Source organism: Triturus cristatus, chromosome 4_2, assembly GCF_964204655.1.
Source record: "Triturus cristatus chromosome 4_2, aTriCri1.1, whole genome shotgun sequence".
Classification (NCBI taxonomy): domain Eukaryota; kingdom Metazoa; phylum Chordata; class Amphibia; order Caudata; family Salamandridae; genus Triturus; species Triturus cristatus.
The window spans coordinates 784176814-784197329 of NC_140586.1; the positions used below are offsets into that span (position 1 = coordinate 784176814).

General features: G+C 45.2%; 1 protein-coding gene across 4 annotated transcripts in view; it reads right to left on the reverse strand.

Moving 5' to 3' along the window:
* Positions 1–20516, reverse strand: part of MOB3C (MOB kinase activator 3C) — a 213647-nt gene that overhangs the window by 137128 nt on the left and 56003 nt on the right. The window lies entirely within an intron of this gene.

Consider the following 20516-nt stretch of genomic DNA (forward strand, 5'->3'; position numbering starts at 1 on the left):
CCATTGAAGCAATGTAAATCATCGCTATGTTTCAAATACTATTTAAATGGCAATGTGACATTAATTAAAATAGGAAAATTTGAAATTAGGTGACGGCTCTAAATGGGGTCAAGTTTAGGGTTAACAGTAGGGGTAGGGTTACAGTGGTTTGCCGTATTTTTGTCACTAGAGCATAAAATATGATGCGCTTGGTAAACATGCCTGACCTGAAACCTCCCATCCCCTGCTGTGGCTAGACTTCTGGTGCATGCACCCGTTTCCCTGGCTGCAACATTCATACACCATGCATCTAGTGTTTGTTGTTCCAGAAGTGCTCTGACATAAAATTCCCAGATCACTTTCCATGTGCAAGACCTGAGATTGAAAAACTACAGTTAAATATATGTGTAAATATACTTATAAATAAAATAAGCACTATTGTAGTTCTGGGCACCGGATGACACGAAAGAGCACATCTTGACCAGATGTTGGTTCACTTTCATGCACCACGTTAGGTAAAAGATCTGTCAGTGAGTATGTCAAAGCCGTGACTGAAAAAACAAGTATAAATGGGCCTGAAGAGTGGAGCTGGTGGGTAGATTTGAGGGGGCTGGCCGTAACATTAAATGCCCACTGCATACATTCCTGGGAAGTACATTTCTATATTTGCTTGGAAGAAATTAATGTCAGATTTAGATTACAGATGTTTTCCACAAAATATGCGATTTAAATCTGAGATGAATCTCTTCCAGGTTCATTGCTAACAACTCCCTTCTCTGGTCCTTTTACTCTATAAATGAGAGTACCTAAAAGAAATGGGTATTACGGGCCCACATAACAGTCTGCCTTGGACCAATGGAGCGTGGACACAACTCCCCTTCGAAGACATGTACGTCCAGCAATCTTAGGACACGAACTCCTGGATGGACCAAGATTTGAACACATCCCTAGTGGACTTGGGTGCCACTGTGGGCCGTAAAAGGGACAGAGGGGTGGGAAGGGTTTCCGTAGTTCAAACATTTTCTATTTTTGGGTCTTAATGCCATAAACTCCCACACTCTCACCCCATGGCCAGAGATGTGGCCAGGGACATCAAGCCCAAAATCTTTGCCATCAAAGGATTGCATTTCAAAAGGCTGTGGGAACAACGTGGCCGTTTCACACCTTCATACAAGTCAGCAATGACCTGTGGGCGAAGCATACCTTGCAACTGTGAGGGCTGTGAAAAAACAGGCTGCAGGGTTCATAAAAAAAGGGTTCCAACACCTTTGTACACTATACATATTTTAATTCAAAATTCATGCACCTCTGAAACAGTACGCTGCAAAATGGGTGTCAAGAAAATGCCATTAATAGCGGGAATGCACGAGAAGTGGCAGGAAGCACGGGGTTGGCTACACCCCTCCATGGCAATGCCAGCAGATACACTGGCAAGGCACCCAGAAAGCATTATTAGTGATTCACTATGAAAAACTCATAAACATACTATGAGGCACTCTAAAGTTGGTGAAGGGTATATTTTAAATCACCCCAATTTTTAGGTGACTTAGAAGGTTGCTAGGTTGTCATTTGTTTACTCTTCTCTCATCCCGAGGTAGCAAACACTGTTGATGCATTAGGAGTAGAAGTTAAGAAACTTCAAAACAACTTTTCTAATACACTGAAACTGGAGTTAGAATTGACTTCGATACAAATTTCGTTCATCTTAGGCTCGTACTACACGAGATAAAAGGGTATGGCTAGTATGACGTGGGAACATAAAGAAAGGGCAAGCAATGGGAGCGGAGTAGGGTAGCAGAGCTGCACAAATGTTTTGACTCACATGTGATATCAAAAGTGAATGCGGATCCTACATGTATTCTCATGAACACGTGAGCAAGCTATGGGTCTACAAGGGCATTCTTGGGCGGGATGAGGGAGTTCAGGATAAGTGGGTATGATGTGAATGTGGGGACATTAGGGCAGTATATCATGTAGGCATCTGGGGGTCTGATATTTACATATGAACACATGGGGAAGACTTCGGGGTCGTATATACATGGACGTGAGGTGCAACTGATGGTACATTTGTTACTTCTTAGGGTAGATGAGATGCACATGCACTCAGTGTGGGAAGTTGAAGGTGTCCCATACATTAGGCCTTAGTGGAAGTCAATGCTGTACATGTGTATAGTGGGGAGATGGACAATGATGGGACAGGCATGTGGTACTACATATGCTCAGTAAGAGGACATAAGACTATTCCCAGGGTAAGTTTACACGTTGGCACCAGATGATCTGGGGTTTATCTATGGGCATATTGGGTCATATGGTTGTATATGACAAAAGTCCGCTTGAGGTTAAGTTTGTGTCTGGCAGAGGGCTAGGGATGCTATTAGTCAATCATTAATTATCTCTAGGTGAAGGGCAATTCAAGGAAAGGGGAGCTGTGAATTTCAGTCGTGTACATTAGTATTTTGCCTTCTGTAGTTCTTTTTTATTTATAATCAAACACAAGACTGCAAGAACCAGAATGCAATAAAAATCAGGTTTAAATGAGCTACTTACACCTGATATGGAATAAACAGACAGCCTTGCATTTGACGACAGGGATAGCCACGCGCACCTGAGCGTCTGTGCACGGCGCCTGAGCTGATTCTTCTGCCTGGGTGACCGGAGGCACAGTCTACATGTCTGTGGGTACCTGAAATTGATGGTATCTAGACTTTTAAGTTATCATATGGCACCTGGAGTTTAGATAAAGCCTGGTTTGGAGATTAGACGTTTATGCCAGTGGCAAGGGGGTCTGAGCTTTTGTACTCAGAGTTCAGGTCTGCCTTCTTGCCTGGGCTCAGGTTTCCAAGTTCAGAGGCTAGACTCGATCATCTAGGCTCATGTGTCAAACAATCTGGAATCTGACCCCCCCTGAGGGACATTTGGGAGTCTGCACCCATTCTTGAGAATTTCATTAAGAGTCTAAGTCCTGGCATTGGGAGTCTATGTCCCATCATTCAGGGTGTGAGTCTAGAATCTGTGTGCATTTGGAGGCAGGTGGCAGTTCAACGCCATGTGTCAGGGATGGGAGTCCTGTACAATACATCGGAGGAAGCAAACTGAAGTGCAGGTCCTGTGTTGTGTGTGGGAGTCCAGGGTTTTCGTTCTCTGCAGATGGTGCGAGTCCAGAGCCTATGTTGTCTGAACTGGGTAAGAGCCAAGTGCCAGTGTTGTGTCCCATTTTTGGGAGCCAACAGCCAGTGTTGTGTGTCCTTGGTTGGAGTGAAGGCACTGTGTTGAGTGCCAGGTGTGGGCAACCAGAATCTGTTTTGTGTTGGCGTCTCGAGTCCAGGTTCTGTTCTGTGTATTAGTGGTGGGATACAGGGTCCACTTACCAGGTGGGTCAATACAATTGTTATACAAGTCTTTGGTTTTCCGTATACAAACAAATGTTTGCAGGCATTAGTTCAGTTGACTCAGCTAAATTGAAGCAAGGCTTCACATCCCAGAATGCACCGATTGGAATGATGAAAGTCCAACACTGGAAATAAAGTGCAGCACTGAAATGGAATCATCTGGATACCCTATATTTGAGACTGTGGTCTCGATTATAAAAAAATTGAGAAGTATAAGGAGTGGGAAATATGCCTCTAAAGAGGGTTATTAGCTATCTTTCTTTTGTGCACCATTATTAAAACTTATATGGTATTAACAGGAGATATCTGGTAATACTGTGCATAACCGGTTATTCTCAAAGATGTCTGTCATCTTTTTGCTGCTAGAGAAAGCCTGCATGATTATCTACAAAAAAAAATCATTATTCCCGAAATTATCAGGCCCAGACATAAACTCGGTAGAAACGGTTACCAACAGTACTATTACACAGCCCTGTCTGCTGAATGTGATAGCCCAGCTCGCAAACCGTGTGTTAGGGACTGTGACTGGGGTCTGCGTGTCTGGGTTTAGTGTATGGTCCTGGGGGTCAGGGAGTGGAATCTGGATCTTGGCTAGGAATTTGGTCTTGAATGGCTAAACCGGAAGCCTGGCTTGCATGTCAAGAGTTTATGTAGGCCAAGGCTTTAAGTGTGGTGGTGAGACTACAGGAGTTTAGGTCTCTGTATGGAGTGGTATGTGCGCGAGTGACCCTCTGTAATGTTCCTCAGCGTGCATGCATTATACAACAGTAGAATCTATTGGCTTTGTCAGTGCTTGTTTTTCTTGGTCACTCTCTGTGGAAGTGACATTGGAAGTCCGTTTAATTTGCTTTTACTTCTCTTTGGCCAATCAGTACATTGGCTTGCAGCCAGTGCGTCTCATTGCAGTTTGTGGTGCATGTCGGTTTTGCTTGCTCATACTGGGGGAATTGTGGTCGAGCTTCTGTCTGCCGCTCAGGAAGGGAGTTCGTGGGGACATCTGCTTATCACTAGCAGCCCAAAAATAGAAACAGGAAGACACAGCCTAGAACCTTGAAAGATCATTCTGGCAGGCTGTTAGCCCTTCTGTACAAAAAACTGAAAATGCACTCACAGGATTAGAAAACAAACTTCCAGCGATACCGTTCTACAGTGGTCGAAGTGCATTAAAAAAAGTGTGGGACGTGTGATGCTGCGCAAAGGGAGGTAGGATGGGTGAGCATGGCGGTGTGGTCAAAGGCATGGCTAAAAAACTAAATATCTGGTAACTTTTTACGGTCTTTCTCCCCTTGTCCCTGGCGGATCGCATCGCTGTGATAAAAATGGTTGTCCTCCCACGCTTTCTATATTTATATTGCAATATACCGGTTAGGCTGACCCAACAATTTTTTTAAACGCTGCGCACCCAACTACTGCGTTTAATTTGGGGGGGGAAGACACCCTAGGATTAGCTGGAAAACGTTGACTCTATCATACGACAGGGGAGGCTTTGCGGCGCCAGACTTTTATGTGTACTATCTATGCGCACAGGCGCAATATGCGTACTTTTGGTACAGACCGCATAGCTTTGTCCCACATGTAGCGGTGGAGGATGGGGACGCCCATCCCACCCCACTTAGAGGTATACTAACGCATACTGTCCGACACACGCCACACACCGAAATCAACACATTGGACATGACTATTGAGGCCTGGCAGGCGATTGGACGTAGAACGCAGAGACTGCCGCTGTATGCGCCGGCACTGCCATTGGTGCACCACGCGGCCCTGTCGGTCACACAGGAGGTGGGCCCTCTCACATCGCTTAAAGAAGCTGGTATAACTCATATGCAGGACCTGTACGCACGGGCCGCTATCTAGAACAGAGTGATTTGGCATACATACAGAACCCCACACCCTTGTTTGTGTATACCTGCCACCGTCTAAAGCAAGCCATGAAAGATCACTACCCCTGTTTCCCTGCTGAACCCCCCGCACTTAAGGCCCTGCAGTTGATGCTGGTAACTCCGTCCAGGAAGAAACTAATCACAAAATTATACAGGGCTGTGCAGGAGGAAACGGTTAGTGGCCCTGATAGTAGTTTAGCAAAGTGGAATGATGTACTGGTTCCCCAGATCTCGGGTGAGGACTGGGAGCGGATTTGTCAGCTGACGGGCCACCTCACCCCTAATGGCAACCTGCGTATTATCCACTTCAAATACTTGCATCAAATATACTACACCCCGTCCAGGCTGTACAAAATGGGGTTGAGGGAGTCGGATAAGTGCAGACGGTGTGGGCGGGAGGCTGCGGACTTTCTGCATCTTGCGTGGGGCTGTGTGCCGGTGTCTGGGTACTGGGGAGAGGTGCTACATCACATTCACAAAATGACGGGGGCTGTGCTTCCATGTGTGCCCGCGGTGTGTATGCTAACCTCTGTGCCTCAGCTGAGGGGTATGGTGGGCAGGTTTGTGAGGGTTGCTCTTCTGCTGGCCAAGCGGCGCACTCTGTTTACATGGGACAGTGCAGCTAAACCAAAAGTAATTGGATGGCTGTCGGACATGGTATACTGTAGGGAAAACTTAGAATTGTATGCAGAGGAGTTGCCCACCTCTTCCAAACCGAAGGATATCTGGGAGCCGCTTAGACGCTTTCTCGCTGAGGCGACGCTGAATGATGCGGATTGAATTTTTTCCTTTTGTGACCAGGTATATTGTTGAGGTGGTTGCTACAAGACTGTCAGTACAACGTGTCCGCCGCAGGACGCTCGCTGTGTTTCAGAAGTGCACTTTGTGTCTTGTGAATTTGCCCGGAACTGTAATGTTGTTAAAATGTTTTGTTTGTCTGTACGCTGCTCACAGATGATGGCGAGATGTACTGTATTTCAAATAATAAACAGATTTAAAAAAAAAAAAACTTTTTACGGTCTTTCACCTTCAGGTAACTACATATAATGTAATGCCCAATTTAGAGGAAAATTAAATACAAATTATGTTAATCAGTGAAAAAGGCACTATTGTACATTATGAAGCCTCTATTAGTTAATGCACTCCACAGAATTGAATCCTGGTTGTTGCAGTGGAGAATAATGACTTGTGTATTTTTAAAGCTAAAAGGCCCCAGTCTCTGCCAGAAAGCACTGTTAACATTTAAGTCATTATTTTAAACTTGCATTACACACAGTGTAAAATAGGCTGTTACAAAAAAAGGAGCAAAAAGCTTAAAATAAAAAAAAGTGTTTCCAAAATCTAGGTTTTTTTGCAGACAGCACACAGTGCAATTTTTTTTTATAACTGAAAGCAAACACTTGACAGCTTAGCATGCTAGCTCCCTTACAATACCTTTCAAGCTAGAATAAATCTGTGTCATCAGGAAACTTGGAGTGATTCCATCAACTAAAGCCAATGCCGGCTTACAAGCATCTTTTACATTTGCAGATTGACCAGTTGCGCACATTTACATTTCTTTTAGGCAAGCAGGCACCCTGGTAAGAAAGCTTGTTTAGCTGTCTGCCCCTTCCTGGGTTTCACAGCACAGAAGACTCCCTGCCTTACACTTTAGCTGACGCATTTCAGATGTCGGAATTAACTGTCCCAGGAGGGTTGTCTTGTCACAAAAAATAGAGGAACAGTTTTTCTAAAATTATCCAAGAATGGGCACGTCGTGCCCCTCGGATCACCCCCACTTCGATGACTGCCCTTCTATGATAACATATGAATACATGAGTTTATGTAGCGGCGCGCCAATGTCCACAGACTTGAAAGTGTTCAGTTCATTCAGTGGAAAACATAGTAACATAGGCATGCACATGAGTAGAATTTCACATTGCACAAAAATGTTACTAAAGTGCAATTAGGGTATGACATTACTCTGGAGACTTTTGCCCATTTCCCCAACTCCAGGGATGTGTAAAGTAGGTCATACCAGGCATGCATTACGCATGCACATGGCTAGGATGGTGCACAAATTAACATTTAGTTTCTCTTCACATTTTTTCCACATCATTTATTTTCCTCCGTGCAGGCTTTCTATCACTTTGGAAGACATGGATAGCACATCCTTGCTCTTTGTGCAAATTTACACCAGGTCCATTTGGATGCAAGTGAGGTACTCAGATAAGTGGAACAAATACATTGGCAAAAAATGATGAATGAACTTCACATACGTTTCTTTTTTGTGGATGTGCACTTCATTTACAACCAGTGCTGGAATAGAGGGTGGAGTGGCCGGGTTCTAGTTCTGGCAGCTATTCCCGAGCTGAAGACGGGTTCCTGCTGGCACCAGCGAATCATTTGTGCCAGCACCAGGGCATATAGTCTAGAGTGGCACAAAAACACGTTCAGTGCGCCCACTGGATCTGTTCCCTCTTTTTACCCCTCTCCATTCCTGCTTGACTTTAAAAAGCTCACTTCACAGACATGCAGTGATTTCTTTTCTTTTAATTGTACCCTGGATGGGAACAGTTTCTGGAGGTAAATCATAGTCTCTCATCTTGTGGTCAGGCTTCTCCTCATCAGGGCAAAGAAAGACACACCGAGCCTGCTAGTTTGCAAGATGACCAAAGATAAACTGCAAGCTGAAAGTCTTTTTTTTTTTTTTTTTTACTTTTTCGACTTTTGTGTCTATGAAAGATACATGTTTATTCTAAGGGGATGTCAGTTATGTGTGTAATCATAACTACATTTAACATTAAGCACCATTAGGAAAATACTTTTATTAACCTTAGAAAAAGATAAAATTGAGTTCAAACCTGGAGCCATGTGGAAAAGAAGTACCACTTCTTAGCTATTCTGCCTTAAATTAGAATCCTTTATTATCCTGCTACAATCTAAAGACTGATCCTTACGGATGGTGTGTGTGAAGGGTGACAAACAGACCCAGCTCCAGGGGTCACTACTTATTAGAATTAAAGCTCTAAATGGCTCAATTCTGTTGAGCCAACCTGGATCACCCTGCTCAGGCCTGGGGTGACATGGGAGAGCTTTGCTGTTAGCAAATACAGAGCCAAGTTATTTGGGAATACCCAGACTACTAGGTGTGGGCCACTCTGTCCGAGAAGTGCAGCTCATGGTGGAGGTAGATGCGAGAAGTGCTATCAGCCTATATTCAGGGAAGCGGATACTCAGAGTCACGCAGGATCCAGCACACATGTATCCCACTGGCAGAGGTGGGAGCTGGAGGGCAGGCAGTGGTGAGACCTCATTGAAAACTGCAGCAGGTACGTGTGACCACCCTGGGGTCAGGGGGGTGAGCCAGCAGCTGGCAACTTTGCTGGGCCAGGCAATGAACCGCGAGCTGGTGTAGGTTCATCTGCAGATCCCAAATTAGAACCGGCATCCATACACATGAAGTTGACCAAGTCAGAACATAAGAGACTGGGATATCCATGGTTGGGCTGATGAAATGCACAATGGTTGATCACCGAACCTTATGCCCACCCTGCTGGGAACTGATTATCTCCACTCAGGCCTACTGAGATGTCACTCTATCTACATTTACTACCCTCTATTCCCTCTTAGTGGAGGGAGAGACCTTTGAAGACCGTATGCCCTTGGTTTGTGCAAAATCTCACGAGATTGTGGGAATTGCATGCTAATATTTGCCTTTTGAACTGATGGCTGTGCTGGTGGTGACATGAGATAAACCCTTATTAGATCCCTGAAGGAACCAAAGATCCTTCACCTACATTGAACTAGATTTGACCTTTGGTGAAAAGTGCCATAATAGGGGAACTATAATTCTTCCTAAACCATGTTATACTAATTGATAATTAATCATTAAATTGAACCACAAAATGCATATATAGCCTGATGAGGAGTATAGCCACAATTTATAGTGCCATTGTATTCCTTCACAAAGTGCCTCCTGGTGCACGGTCTTCCTGATCTATGGGTGCTCCTCTATTGTGGATGGCTCATTGTGCTACAATATTTGCACCACACAAGCTCTATTGTCCTAAACGTCTGTACCTTTCTATATGGCAGAGATCCATCAACTCCTGCCAGATGGTATCACCGTGGTTAAGAACAAAACCGCAGAGCACACAGAGACCAGGAACAGTTATACCCGGTCTCCACTATCAGGATGAGACTCCCATGATGCTCAAAGAGGGAAATGCATCGCCCAAACCCCCTTTTGTAAAAGAAACTTCAATCAGTCATTTACTGGTGGAGATTAGATACAGCAGAGAGTCTATGGCTGGCACAAGCAACTCCACGGTTGGTATCACGCACACAGGTGGACCCCAATGATAGGTAGGTCTTACTGATTCGCAAACTGTCAAGTGAACTGACAATGGTAAAAGTTATATTCAATCTACTTTTCAATGAAACTGCACCATTCAAACTCTGACTGGCTGGAGACCAAATGATTCAACTGTCCAAACAATTATCTGTTCTAAACCTACATGCAGTCCTATGGGGACTTACTAGGTTAGAACAATTAGACAGAACACATTGATTTTGCTCAGTGCTAAAAAAGAATGGTCAGAAAAGTTTGAGCTGAAAATGTACTACTTTCCTGGAGAAAAGAAAATGTCTGCAATTGTCAATACCCAATATCTTCAATATGTTTAGCTGCTGGAGATTGTTAGTCCTCATTCCCGGATATGCCCATGGTCTGCACTATGCGGCACGTAGCGGACTACTAAAAACATCTCTCTTATACAGTGTCATAAGGGCAGGCACAGCTCGGTTGCCGCAGACAGAATGAAATGGGAGGGTCACTCTGGTACCAGTAGGGCGTCCGATGTGGAATGATCCATGACATGTGCACCAATAGGAAAGACTTCCGGTAATGCCAAATTAAAGCTCTGCCAGTTCCTGTTCACCACCATACTTACAGTAACCTGATACTGTTACATAAAATGTGCAACACAAAAGGAATACAAACTATCCTACATGTTATATAGATTAGCCTACTACATCTTTAAGAAGGATAAAGTCTGTGATGGGTGATTCCACATACGTCAATGAAAGTGATTTTCATTTTTGGGATGGTGGGGAAGGCTTGTATGCTCGGTGATTCTATAGGAGTCTAGTGGAAGCTTTTCCTATATTAGGAGGGTAAAAATGATTACTAGCTGGGCAAAACCCTCTAAATGATAGTGGGGTGTGGATATATGAAATGTGGTGCACCCACTGCAACCTTCTTCCACTTGACCAGGGAATGTCCTAAAACCGCACATGATTGTAAATAGCTTCAATTGCTATTAGATTTGGTAGTACAAACCTGCAAATTAAGAAAATTGAGGCAAGGCATGCCTGCTTAACAAATCTCATTCCTCGAAAATACAATGAAGAGAAAAGATACCATCTATGATTTGATCCCAGATAGCTGTACTGTTGCAATGAATTGACAGAGCTCGGAATCCCTTGCATGAAATGACTGGCTAAAGATGTTTGGAAAATGGGAGGAAAAAGTAAACCCAGCTCGAATCCGTTGTGAGGAGAACCTGGCAGGTAACATCATTGATTGGAAGGAATTAGTTAGGCACTTATGTGCCCACATGGCTGCATGCAACCCTAAACAATGATTCTAGTGTTGTGATTTGTACATGCTGCCTTCTATAACTCGCCCAATTGACTGACACAATTGGAAAGTGATATTTGGGAACTGCTATGACCATGATGTGGTTTTGGATCGGAATGTCCCCTCAAAGATGTATAGTCATGTACATGTTCCTCTGCCAAAAGTGTACAACTATGAATATCTGGTATCCTAGTTTTTCATTTTGGACCCAGTATCACACTAATCTGGTGTGTGCGTGAAGGCATCGGCCGATGGTAGATCCTGTCATGAACTTGGAGGGGCACACCAATCTTGCCCTCCTTTGTACGGCAGTGAACTGTTGTCCTTGTTGCAAGTTTACTTTGTAGAGCGGTGGCAGCAGCGTACCATGTTTGTGAATCAGTAGTTGTGACTAGCTCTTTTTATCTCAGTCTTGAGAGTCGAGTCTTTCTGGCCCACTTGTGTAAATCTTTGCTTCTACACACTAGCCTGGATCCAATATGCCACTGCATGTTATGCGTGTGCGTATGTGGTTAGCCTATTTGGTGTATGCATGGTATGTTCCAGTGAACCAGAGTAGTGAAATCCTGTGGGTTCCATTTTAGAAGTCTCTGACATGGTCAGGTGCACACAATGGAAAAATGGTTGTTTTCCCAGACAGCGGAAGTGTTTTGGTGGCATTTTTGAAGCTGGAGGAAGGAGACCCAGAAATCAAGTGGGGAAAGATGATATAATCCTTCCTTTAGAAATTCTATTTGGTCCTGTAGCTACAAAGAGCTGCTGATCAATTTCCTCAAGCACTGCCATTTTGTAGCTGTATGAGTAAAGGGTGGGACTGTTGTATCTGTTTTTCTGACCTTGAAGGCCCGTGTAGGTGATGCCAGTGTTTTGTCTCTTCCCTATTCACTGTTCAGTATGGCTATTGATAGCCTCTTTGTGCATCGGATATGTGGGTGTGTGTGCGTCAAACAAGACATGACCGTGCTGTGAGGGACACAACTCTATGCAAAGACTGTGTCTCGAAGACAGCCAGGAAAGGACACATGACAGAAGAACCGACCCAAACTGGTTCTGAGAGTGCAGAGAGTGAATTCACACACACTGTCCATTTTATCTTTAAAAATGTGGGAGCTGATGGCATACTTTTTGTTCCAAGTTCTCTCTAAGGAGTGTTCTTCAGAGCATTCAGAAGACCTCTGTGCTACCAGAGCTGGCATCTGCCTGGCAGCCAGTTTGGCAAAGGTGAGAGAACATAACCGAGCCTAAAGCACCTGGACACTGACCTACCTGAGAAGAGGGTGAAGGAGTGTGGCAACCCTACTGGAAGGGTGATAAACCAAGGCAGCAGAAGCTGCAGACCCTGGAGGTGAGGGTCCCTCCGTCCACAGAAACTGGAGAATGAGTGAGATCAAAACACTCTCAGGATAGGAGCACAGACTCTCCTGCCTAAATAGACTGCCCCAAGCCACTAGCCTGAAGTGTGCGTGAGCACACAGCGTTTCCCTAAATCCTGAAGTTGTGCTTAAGCAGCTTGTACCATTGCACTGCCCCAAAGTGTGCCCATGCCACCTACACTGCTGTGAAGTTGAACGCTGTGCCCTGGAGAATCATGCTGCTGCAAGTCTTGTAGTTGTGGCCAAAGCAGACTTTTTGAACAGACCTGTGGGGACTCTGCCGCTGTCCCATTTTCAATAGCTGCACTACAGCTGCATTGCTGCCAAAAAGTGTCTACGGCAGCCCCCATGACCACTGTTCCGGCAACTCTATGCCCACTCACTCAGAGCCCAGAAACAGGCCTGAGACCTGACAGGGACTATCGATGACTCTCAAGCCAGCTGCAAGAACAGATTCCAGGCCGCAGCCTCTACTGCTGCTGCAAAGGACTGGATTTGAGTGCTGCTGCACTTGAAGCCAGCAAGTATCCTAGAAGAAGAAGGGGGAATCAGATGTGCGCTCTGGTTCCCGACCACAAAGAGCAACGCACAACAGCTCACCCTGGTGAGATTTGGACATTGAAAGGGAGACTGCTGATGAGCGCACAAACTCTAATTGAGGGGGCAACACTACACCTGTGCCTGAAACCTGCCTACCATATTCCATACCAAGTGAAAGGGGGAAGATGGAAGGAGGGAAACTGTGATCCCTGGGTACAGTGACCCCCATGACATTGGTTGTCATACTTACATGTTGTGGTGTTTAGTATATCAGTGACCCCCACGACATTGGTTTTCATATTTACATGTTGTGGTGTTTAGTATTTCATTTTGTGTGCATTAAAGTACTTCCTATTTTTCATAAAAGTCCTGGGTTGGGCAATGAATTATTGTGCTGCTGGGTGAGTCGTGAGTTCTGAGCTTGATGCATCCCCATAATACATATAAGAAGCCTGTGACTGCTCACCATCACTACTACTGAGAGCCAAGTGCTCAAGGGGTTGTACTTGGCCATAGTAATCTCTGGGGAAAGGAGTTGGCCTAACGGCTAGGGCGCTCGACCTCGAATCTGGGGAACTGAGTTCGAGTCTCGGCAATGACGCTGAACATCCTGTGATTCTGGACAAATCACTTAATCTCCCCGTGCCTAACAAAAAATGAATGTGTTCTCATGTAATGCAACTTGTGCTATGTAAAGCGCTCTGATACCTTCGGGTCAAGTATGCGCTATATAAAACTCCGTAAAACAAAAACAAAAAAAATAGTAGGGCAGACCCCAGCACATCCGAAGCAAACAATCTTGGCCCCTCTACTGAGACCTAATAGCCCCTGCTTGCCCTCTGTCCTCCTAAATAGTGTCTGACAACATGAGAATGGGGAATTTAATTATGACTCCCCTTTCATACTCTACATAATTCAGCATGGGGGGGTTGTTGCAGTGGAGGTATGTTATTGTGTATTTTATATAATTATGGAGCTTTACTACCGGCATGTGTAATAATAATGCTGGATCAGGAACGACTGTATGAAGTTCTCTGTTTCAAAAAAACTATAACACTTTTCAAAATAAGAAAATCCATGGTGCTATGAACACAAACATGCACCCTCCATGTTACACACAATGTTCTGCAGTTTCAGCTATTTCACAATGATTAAAGCATGTGTGATGATGTAACCGGAAAATCTCTCCAGCAAGTGCATTAACCACCTGAGCCATCTTGCCAATATTATGCCATTAGACATGCTGACTACACAGACGTCTCTGCCGTCTATGTTTTTAGCCCCAAAGCTATTTTAAAATGCCACTGTTGTAACTAAGCCAGACAGCTTTACGACCTTCTTCCTCGTTGTCGACGTCTTTAGAGGCAATTTTTTTGTCTCAACTGCCCTTTAGCTTTCTAGCAACAGCTCATGATATCTCACAACTGACAACACACACCAAACAAGACACAACAAACAACATACACACAGATACAGAAAGGAAATTGTGTACAGCTCCTTTCAACCACTGACTTCTGGATTTAACAAAAATAATTAAATAATACAGTCTGAAGGACAGTAAAAACTATACTGGCAGGCCCTAGGCAGTCTTGGACTCTTGCTACTCATGACAACACCATGATACTCTGACCCCTTTTCAGCCCTCATCCATGCCACCAAACATGTGGGATCCTAGGGTATGTTTTCCATTTACAGCTCTGTTCCCATCACATGTCCTTGACATACATCAACCCCTTCCCTGTCTACGCTGTTGAATACTCATTCAAAATGTAGATGTGTGTGACATTATGTTTATTACACACATAAAACATACAAACACAGAGAAAATACCTTGCAATGTTGTGTTCTGTGTGAGTGGGGGTGCCTGGCTGCTGTATTCTTGTGATCCATGCTCAGTGGACACACACCTGTATTAAGACTTTAAGAGGGTAGATCTGATCAGTCCATTTTTGTTTGTGTTTACGGGGCAAACAAAACAATGGCTTGCACCGGACTCATTGCTGGCTTACGAAAAGACAAAAAACTATTTCAAGTCAAAAACTTATCCCAGCTATAAAAACAAGCATTGGCATAGCCAATAGGTCTCGCTTTTGGGACCTTATAAGTATTTAGCTATGCAGCACAATATCCTTGGTGCAACAACATCTACTGTTGCATGGCTAAACACTTATAAGGTCCCAAAGGCCAGACCTATTGGCTATGCCAATGCTTGTTACTCTTGGACATGGTTTCGCCAATTACCCCACCAGACTGTGATGAAGTACAAGCCTGCACATGTTCGATCAGGGTAGGGACTGTAGACTGCATATCCTGTATCTCTTGCTGGCTCCCAATGAGTAAACAGCTCTGGGAGGAACCAGCCAGGATAGGCTGCTCCCCTAATTCCAATGCAAAGTCTGGTTTCCGGCTGGAGTGAGTTAGTTGTTCTTCTGCGTAGTAGATTTTCTCGGAGAGAGCACCCACTGCATTAGTTAAAAAAGGATAAAATATTGGTGCTAGTTCTAGGACGCTCATCGGTAACATTAAATGCCTCTACTTTCTTATCCCCATAATGCGTACATAAATAGGGCGGGGTCTCAAAACTGAAGGAAAGACCCAGCTAAAGTTCAAGTATAAAAAGCCAGAATTGGGTATGATCACAACAAAACAATTCTCAATCCCAGCACCAGCTATTGGAAACAGTGGAAAGTAGCACCCGGAAAAAGGGATGAAAGGCGAGCGGGTGTATAGGAAAAGTGTCCATGGAAGGGTAAGGGGAGACAAAGAAATGGAAGCGAAAGAAAAGTTAGCAAGGAGGGGGAAACGAGAGCGGCAATTAGGAAACGCGAGCTTGACAGGGATGCACCCACTGGGAGAATCCCGAACGCTTGTAAGTGTGAATTAACGTGAGACACGGTGGGGGAGGGGCGGAGGCAGGGAGCAAGCGAGAGGAAAGACAGATGGCGCTGAAGGCTGGCGGTTCGCGCGTGAACGCAAGCGCTAGGACAGCCAAAGCGTGGGGTAGCACTTTAAAATCCCACCTACTAAATGTCTCGCCTGAGACAGCGCATGCGCTGGTTCAGGCGAGACCTCTAAAACTAGAATGGATTGCAAATAATGAAATTAAAAACTGAATAACAGACTCATTTGAGCAGCAAATAAAATGGTTGGTGCACTTAAAAAAAACGTACCTAATCATTTGTGGAAGAAGTATATGAAATATATGTCAGACTAAAAAAGCAATGTAGCCAAGATACTGAGCAAACAACTGAAATCCAACGAAAACCTACATTGCAATATAGTAGCACGATAAAACGAAACAAAAGAATGAAAAGCAAAAAACAAAGCAACCTATGCAGAAAATGTGTGAGGAAACTCAAAGGCCTATAAACGAATTGACACACAATGATCCAACATTTCTGAAAAAGTACACGTGCTTCGGAACAAGCTGTATGCAGAGCTCCTGTTGCTATGGTGGCGCTCTTTCAGCCAGACAACGCATTTCAGAAGCATTTGACCAAATCTCTTAAAATGTCTGTGTTGCTGAAATGTTCTGCAGGGGTGAGCGGTATCTTCAGAAAACAGGACAACAAAAAGATGCATATTCAGGGTTTGGAATACAGACAGAAAAGCAGCACAAATTAGCCTATTTCAAGTGTAACAAAGAGTTCGACGTGGTGCAAAGCTTCAGTACACGGATGCAGCGGATATACCAGTGAAGGGGCAAAGAAAAAAAATCAATACATAATTCATGCCAAGCAGGTGCTTATGTTAATTAAGGGCAAATTGCTGTATTTTACTGCTGCCACATACAACATGGTGCAGTAAAAATCCTCATATCCACTCTTCATTCAAAGCCCCCCAAATGCAAGACCAAACTTCTAAACTACATGGGGGCATCCGCACGGCTGTACCTTGTGAAATTCATAACTCTATGGCTTCAGGATGGCTGCCAGCACCCCTAGGGATGAGTGTCTCTTGATGAATGTGACTTACATTGAGAGTCTTGAACCTGGCATCTCCACGCACATGAATGAAATAAAAAAGAAATATATGAAGCGCAAAACATATACCCGAAGGTGTCAAGACGCTAGCTCATCAGACAGGAAATGCCGGACAGTCTTAAAACCACATCAGAGATTGAAAAGCCACGTCTTTAACGCCTTCCTGAAGGCCAACAAGTGAGTTTCATCTTTTGACTTCTGTGGAAGCGAGTTCCAGAGTCTGGTCGTACCTACCAGAAAGCTTTTTTTGCCCCAGGAGCTCTTTTTGAACCTGGGGATTACCAGATTGTGAGCGTGAGTTCAGCGAAGATGGCGAGCAGGAGTGTATGGCTGCAAATTCTGTTTAGAAAAGACAGGTCCTATGTCGTGAGTTGCTTTAAAAGCTATACAGAGAGCCTTAAACTCGATCCGTCACTTTACTGGTAACCAGTGTAACTCTTTGAGCGCTGTGGAAGCAGATTTATGTTTAGGAGTGTTCAGCAATAAGCATGCTGCAGCATTTTGCACAATCTGCAACTTAGTCAGACAGTTCTTCCGAAGGTTAATGAAAAGACTGTTGCAATAATCGGCTCTGGATAAGACGAGAGCCGAGACCACTAACTTCCGCAAATTCACCGGAATAAATGGAAGGATCTTTCTAAGTAATTTTAGTGTGTAGAAAGATACGGATGTGAACTGGTTTACGTGGCCTTCAAAGGAAAGCATGGAGTCAAACGTGACTCCTAAATTCTTTACCTTATTCGTAGGAATAGGTAGCGAGCTCAGCTCCGAAGGCCACAAAGCGTGGGACTAGAAATTAGTGTGGCTGCCGAAGAGTTGGCACTGCGCATGCTAGATATACCGCCTAACTAGAAATATACCCTGATTTTGAACATAATGTTAAGTCCACCAGTGCTATATCATGCCTAGTGACATTAATACTACTTTTGCACCAAATTACCAGAATGGCATACCTTTCCTTTGTAGTAATTACAAGTCCCCAGTCACTGTTGCGTCCTTTGCTGTAAAGTTTGCAACCCTTGATTTACGTTAAGACCGCCTTGCACCCATACGAATGACACACTTAGACAGTGTTCATAGTTAGGCGGAAAGACCACAAGCAGTCTTCTCTCCTTTATTTTATAACCTCAAGCAATGCCTGGCCTGAGGATGAAGTGTGTCTACATCCGTTGTGGCTTCCGCCGGAAAAACAGGATTGCTAACCTGCAACATCCCATCCCAACTCATTCCTTGCAACAGCTCAGACATGTTATTTCAGGCAGCATGCAAAATCCTTGAGTCGCAGACTGGGTTGAGGATTAGGCTGAAGACAGTATCTGGGTTGCTGGTCACGGCAGGGCGCCCCTGATGCGCTGCCCTGGGTGACGCACTGCATGGCATACTGTCTTCTGCAGTTGTTGACTGCCGGTCGGTTGGTCCTGAGATTTCCCCCATGCATGGCCACTCCCCCTCTTCTGCTCCCTCACCAGCTGGGGTTTGGTCTTGCGGGGCCATTTCTATTTTCTTGAATCCCAGCGAGGCCCATTAAACATTAATGTTCATGGGGATTGTTGAGTGGTGCTGTGGGACATGCCCCGATATTCTCTCAAGAATGACTGGAGGTGGTGCTCTGGGTCAGTCTGCTAGGCCACAGCAATCCAGAGCTTTTTGTTGATTGTTCTCAAGAATCTTTCGATTTCTTCATTGGCTTGGGGCCATTAGGGGTTTATGCGGTGATGGCGAATTCAGTGGTGTTTTAAGAAGTCACTGAATTCCCCGCCTTGAACTTGAAATGGAGGTCTATTGTCGAGCTGATGACTTCCACGATGGGGTATTTGGAGTTGGTGTCCATCATGACCATAGGGACCCTCCCATCCGGTAACGTCCCAAAATCTATGCTCACTGTCTCCCAGGGGGTGTTGCACAATTTCTCAGTGATTATTGGCGAGGGTCTCTCTGGAGTCCCGGTCAGTTGGCATGCGGGGCACCTATAGACAACTTCTTCAGCCATATCTTCTTCCTCATCTGAGATTTTATCTTCATTGACCCCTGGTGCCCTCCTTGTGCTAGCTGTGTTACTTGACGTTGTAGGGACGGTGGGATGACAATTCTGGACCCACGCACGATGACCCCATCCGGAGTCATGCTGAGCTCTTTTCTCACCCTCCACATCTTCAAGAGGCACTCGTGGTCATGTCCCGATTAGTCGTTAGCATCCTGTAAAAAGTTGTGCCATGTGCCCCCTTGGATGGCGTTCCGCACTTTGGTGAGGACCGGGTCAGTTTCGCTGCATCCCTGATGCCAACTAGAGTCAGGGCTCAAGGGAAAACACATATTGACGTAGGATCCCAATGCCTCAGCATCATGGCAGTCAGCTTGGGCTTCTGGAGGCACTGGGTGACAGGAAATCTGTCTGGTTTTTTGCTTCGGGACGGTAGTTGACCTCCATCATGTATTGTTTCAACCGGATGGCCCATTGCTTGATTCTTGGGGGTGGATGTGGCCCCCGGAATAGCGAGGCTAGCGGTTGATGGTCTGTGACGACCTTGAAGGATTGGCCACTCACGTAAAGGTGAAACTGCTGGTACGCCCACTTGATCGCTAGAGCCTCTCGCTCGATCTTGGCGTATCGTGCCTCGGTGGGCGAGAAAGCTTTACTGGTGAATGCTAGAGCTGCTCAGCGCCCAGGCTCCTCTTCCTGGGCCAACACCGATTTGAGGCCCACTGGGCTGGCATCTACTAGAGGTTCAGTGAGCTTGCCAGGGTCAAAATACACTAGCGTGGTGTTGTCGAGGAGTGCGTCTTTGATATGCTGGAATGCTGCTTCCTCAGGGTGGCCCCAGCTCCACTTTGTGTCTGTCCTGGTTAGAGTCCTTAGCGGTTATGCGATAGTGGCCAGGTCCGGGATGAACTGGCCACAATACGTGGCCATCCCAAGCAAACTGTATCTCTGACACGGTCGGTTGTAAGCAGTTGGGTTTGTTTTATCACCTGGGACTTCTTGGGGTCATCTTGTATTCCACTCTGGTTAAATATGTTCCCCAATAATTAAATAGTTGGTTGATAGAACAGGAATTTTTCCTCGATGTAGTGCGACACCACAGTCCTGGAGGCATTTCAGGGTGGCTCGGAGGTGTTTGTAGTGGTCAGCTGCCATGAGGGAGTGTATGAGAATATCGTCACTTATGTTTAAAATGCCTGGTAGCCCGGATAGAATCTCACTTATGGCAATTTGAAATACCTCAGCCGCCGAGGAAATGCCAAATTTGAGGTGCCTATAGCGGCGCAGCCGCAAATGCGTGCTGAAGGTTATTATGTACCTGCTTTCTGTCGCCAGGACCAGTTGGTGATACCCGGCGTTCAGGTCTAGTTTCGAGAACCACCGGGAGCAGTTGAGATCAGCTACGATCTTGTCCATAGTCTGGGGTATGTGAGGTTCCCTCCAGATGGCTCTATTTGGGAGCCTCTTGTCAACGCATAGCCTTATTTTTCCTGATAGTTTCAGCTTCTCTGCAATGACCATTGAAGAGACCCAGGGAGTCGGCCTGGAGACCATGTCTATTACTCCTTGTTCTTCCAGTTTTTGCAGCTAGCGTTACACCAATGTTCAGAGGTGAAATGTAACACATCGGTGCAGAAGCGCAGTCTGCATTACTGTTGGGCCAATGTGCAGCTTCACTGGAGGATGCTTGAGGCCTCCCAGCCCTTTGAAGATGTTAGGGAATTGATCAAGCAGGTCATCAGTTTGATTTGACATTACACTCCTC